We start from the raw sequence: 5,603 nt of genomic DNA, 5'->3' as shown, positions 1-5,603 counted from the left end.
AGGTGAGACTTAAATGCTTCTACTGAGGTGGCATCGCGAACTGTTACCGGGAGGGCATTCCAGAGTACTGGAGCCCGAACGGAAAACGCTCTATAGCCCGCAGACTTTTTTTGGGCTTTGGGAATCACTAATAAGCCGGAGTCCTTTGAACGCAGATTTCTTGCCGGGACATATGGTACAATACAATGGGCAAGATAGGATGGAGCTAGACCGTGTAGTATTTTATACGTAAGTAGTAAAACCTTAAAGTCACATCTTAAGTGCACAGGAAGCTTTATGAAGTGTCAAGATCCATATCTCTTTTCATACAAGCAGTTGACAGATGTCAGTCAATGATGGAAACTATATTTTCAAATATGTTTTATTTCCTCACTTGTCTGTTTTAAAAAATATTTTATTCATTTAATATTTGTATATGTAAATATTGAATGTATGCCACAAAGTGGGACAATTAATTTTCGTTCCTCCTTTCGATTTCTTATAAATGTCAGAGTATTGTATGTAAGTGTATATTTAAAAAGTACATGTACCATTGACATCAATAAAATGATGGGGACCATCTGTCTGAGGTAAGATGGAGAAACATGGAGTGTTCATTCATATCTATGATGAAAGGTCCATGGCAGTTCCCTGGGATTAAAAAGAAAGGAAATCAGGTTTTCATGAGGCTATCATGGCTGAACAAGTAAATCTTACACTATTATCTCTCAGATTTAATTTGCCTAATGTATGGAGCTAGCTTTTTTTGTTGTTTTTTTTAATACATATTTTTAACTCAGCCATCTATACTGATCTGGGCTGATATCTCATTTTCCATAGTTTGAGTTGTTTGCAGAAACGTAAATACTTTTTATAGCAATATTAAAACCATATTACTTCATTGTAGTGATAACCTGTCATTCACTATTTTACTAAAATAGTAATTGCAATCATAACATCAATAATTAGGCCCATATGCTAATCATGTGGTCCTGATATGAAGTACGCATAGATAAGTGGGTTCAGGTAGATTCTGGTGTAAACTTAAAGTAGATCGAGGAAATAAAATTAATAGTCCCATATTGTGGCATATATACAAATATTAGATAAATAAATAAAAAATACATATATATACACATACATACATATATATATATATATATATTTCTCCATTTTCTACCGCTTATTCCCTTTCGGGGTCGCAGGGGGCGCTGGCGCCTATCTCAGCTACAATCGGGCGGAAGGTGGGGTACACCCTGGACAAGTCGCCACCTCATCGCAGGGCCAACACAGATAGACAGACAACATTCACACACTAGGGCTAATTTAGTGTTGCCAATCAACCTATCCCCAGGTGCATGTCTTTGGAGGTGGGAGGAAGCCGGAGTACCCGGAGGGAACCCACGCATTCACGGGGAGAACATGCAAACTCCACACAGAAAGATCCTGAGCCTGGATTTGAACCCAGGACTGCAGGAACTTTGTATTGTGAGGCAGACGCACTAACCCCTCTGCCACCGTGAAGCCCCATATATATATATATATATATATATATATATATATATATATATATATATATATATATATATATATATATATATATATATATATATATATATATATATATATATATATATATATATATATATATATATATATATATATATATATATACTGTATTTCCATGAATGGCCGCCGGGGCGCCAATTAATTTAAAACCTTTTCTCACTCCTGCGCTTACCAAAGGCATGCGGTAAAATTAAGCATGCGCTAGTTATCTTAAAACCGCATATCACCCCAGCACTTACCAAAAGCATGCAGTGAAAATTTGAGTGTGATGTAAGCTTGGACCTTAAATCCTACTGAATAGCTCTTAATCTTCTTCCCTTCATGCGATTTCAAATTACCGGTATTGAAATCAGCCTCCTCCATTTTGAAATTGCTGACAGGGGAAGTGTCACTCGTGACGTCACAAGTTTGACCAGGCGGTAATACTAAGCATGCGCTAATTATTTTGGGAAGCGAGTTTGACCCGGCAGTAATTCAAGGCAGGCACATATTATATGCTCTGCGGCAATTCAAGGGCTGCGAATTTTTGGGTGTCCCACGATTCCATTCAATATCGATTCTTGGGGTCGCCATTCGATGATATATCGATTTTTTCGATTCTTGATTCAAAAACGATATAATTCCGAGTCAAAACGATTCTCTATTCATTCAATACATAGGATTTCAGCCGGATCTACCCCAGTCTGCTGACATGCTAGCAGAGTAGAAGATGTTTTTTAAAAAAGCTTTTATAATTGTAAAGGACAATGTTTTATCATCTGATTGCAATAATGTAAATTTGTTTGAACTATTAAACGAACCAAAAATACGACTTATTTTATCTTTGTGAAAACATTGGACACAGTGTGTTGTCAAGCTTATGAGATGTGATGCAAGTGTAAGCCACTGTGACACTATTGTTCTTTTTTTAAATTTTTTATAAATGTCTAATGATAATGTCAATGAGGGATTTTTAATCACTGCTATGCTGAAATTATAACTAATATTGATACTGTTGTTGATAATATTCATTTTTGTTTCACTACTTTTGGTTTGTTCTGTGTCGTGTTTGTGTCTCCTCTCAATTGCTCTGTTTATTGCAGTTCTGAGTGTTGCTGGGTCAGGTTTGGTTTTGGAATTGGATTGCATTGTTATGGTATTGCTGTGTAGTGGCTTGTTGGATTGATAAAAAAAAATTAAAAATCGTTCTGAATCGCACAACGTATTCGAATCGATTTTTTCCCACACTCCTAATATATACATATATATATATATATATATACTTCCAAAAACATGCACCTGGGGATAGGTTGATTGGCAACACTAAATTGGCCCTAGTGTGTGAATGTGAGTGTGAATGTTGTCTGTCTATCTGTGTTGGCCCTGCGATGAGGTGGCGACTTGTCCAGGGTCCACCCCGCCTTCCGCCCGATTGTAGCTGAGATAGGCGCCAGCGCCCCCCGCAACCCCAGAGGGAATAAGCGGTAGAAAATGGATGGATGGATGGATATATATAGCTATATATATATATATATATATGGTTTGAATGTGTTTTATATTTTATTTGACTGAGTTACACTGAAGTACATCACATATAAACACTCTGACGTGTAAAAAGAAGATGTAAGACGCAGAACTCATTTCATCCAAGAGGTAGGATCCTTGATCCTGTACAAGATACTGATGCAGTCTCACCTCCTCTGTTTAAATGTTGACATAAGTTCCTGTGTGAAATTGCAGGACTAAAAAAAAAAAAAGCATTTGATCCCTGCTAATTGTGTAAGTATTACAAATGTGCACAAAGCAGCATGGTAGGTTTAGTACAGGCGTGCCCAAATTGCGGCCCGGGGGCCATTTGCGGTCCGCAGGTAATTTTTTAACGGCCCCCACGACACATTTTAAAAATAAAATTGAATAATTTTTAAAACGTAAAAAGTGATATAAAGTACAAAACGGGTGAAATGTAATAAAAAAATGTTGCAATGTTTACTCCAAAAACAATAATGAATCAAAATCAATGTCATTATGAATTATTGACCTATTAAAGGCTCCAATTACGTCACGTTAAATTTTTCCACTTTGGGATATTTTTGGTGGAAAATGTTGCATATTTAGTGTTTGCCATATAAAAAACTGAGCTGTTTTTTTTTTTTTTTAAAAGGGGCCTAAAATGAACAAACACAAAACATAAACAACAATAAAACTTATAATTGAAGGATAGATCTGAAGTTGATCTCAAGATTATTGTGTTAAAAGTAAACAGTAAAAAAATGTATAATTTATTTTTTAACACTTTAATGAGTAGAACCCTTTTGGATCCCCAATAATTTTAGTGTGATTTGTTTTGAAGTGTCATTGCTCAAAAAATAATAATGAATTAAAATCAATGGTGTTATGAGTTATTGACCTTTTTAATGCTCCAATTATTATATAATCTCAAATATTCCACTTGAAAAAACTATTGGGTAAAAATATTGCATATTTTTGTGATTTTTCCATTAAAAAACAGGGTTTTCTTTGACAAAAAGAGCATACAACTTAAATCTTTAATAACATTATATTGACAGATTGACCTAATGTTGATCTAGAGATTTAAAACTTGAATAATGATAAAAATAATAATACTGAATAAGGACACATTTTTTATATTGTTTTAACCAAAACCCTGAGTGGAGGCCGAAAAGTATATTTCTTTTACATATATTGTATTGTTTTTTAAAATAAAAGATATCAAAATAGCCCTCGCTTGCTTTGATTTTTCAGTGTGCGGCCCTCAATGGATAAAGTTTGGACACCCCTGGTTTAGTATAAACAAAACATCACCACAGCATATTTACGCCTCCATGTTGGAGAATGTTTACACCTCCATGTTGGAGAGTAGATATAGAGAGTTAGAGTAGGAATCAAAGATCCTGTGTGTCACATGACCTCTGTGTTGTTTTCAATAAGAACTTCTAAACCACTAGTCAAAGACCCTCTTTGTGATGGCAGCAGTTTGCTGTCTTCAATGATCCAACCATAAAAAAAAAAGTCAAAGATCCTCGATATGACAGGAGACCTATGTTGCTTCAAAACATCCATCCATTCAGCCATCTTCTTCCACTTATCCGAGGTTGGGTCGCGGGGGCAGCAGCCTAAGCAGGGAAGCCCTGACTTCCCTCTACCCAGGCCAGCCGGGAGACTATGTCTTCCCAACGTGTCCTGGGTCTTCCCCGTGGCCTCTTATCGGTTGGACGTGCCCTAAACACCTCCTTCGGGTGGCATCCTGACCAGATGCCCAAACCACCTCATCTGGCTCCTCTGGATGTGGAGGAGCAGCGGCTTTACTTTGAGTACCTCCCGGATGACAGAGCTTTTCACCCTATCTCTAAGGGAGATAGGGTGAGATAGTCTGCTTGTACCCTTGATCTTGTCCTTTCGGTCATGACCCAAAGCTCATGACCATAGGTGAGGATGGGAATGTAGATCGACCGGTATATTGAGAGCTTTGCCTTCCGGCTCAGCTCCTTCTTCACCACAACGGATCGGTACAACGTCCGCATTACTGAAGACGCCGCACCGATCCGCCTGTCGATCTCACGATCCACTCTTCCCCCACTCATGAACAAGATTCCTAGGTACTTGAACTCCTCCACTTGGGGCAGGGTCTCCTCCCCAACCCGGAGATGGCATTCCAGCCTTTTCCGGGAGAGAATCGGCTTCAAAACATGAGTACAAGAATATTTTATGTGATGGCATTAGTGTGTTGTTTTTAAGGGCCAACCATAAAAAAGTCAGAGATCCTCTATATGGCAGGAGCCCTATGTTGCTTCAAAAACACCAGTCAAAGATCCTCATTGTGATGGCATCAGTCTGCTGTTTTTAAAGACCAAATACAAAAATGGAATACTATGCTGAAGACTGACCACGAAAGCTGTATATAGCCGGAGCCCTATGCTGTTTTTAAAAACTTGCGGCAGAAACGCAGGTCAAAGATCCTTAAAAGGCAGAAAATGTCTGTTGTTTTTATCGACCTACCAGAAAAACGCAAGTAAATGGGTTATACTTCCATCCAACCATCCATTTTCTACCGCTTA

This window comes from Nerophis ophidion, linkage group LG02 (genome assembly GCF_033978795.1).
Source record: "Nerophis ophidion isolate RoL-2023_Sa linkage group LG02, RoL_Noph_v1.0, whole genome shotgun sequence".
Lineage (NCBI taxonomy): Eukaryota > Metazoa > Chordata > Actinopteri > Syngnathiformes > Syngnathidae > Nerophis > Nerophis ophidion.
This window is presented reverse-complemented; position numbering follows the sequence as displayed.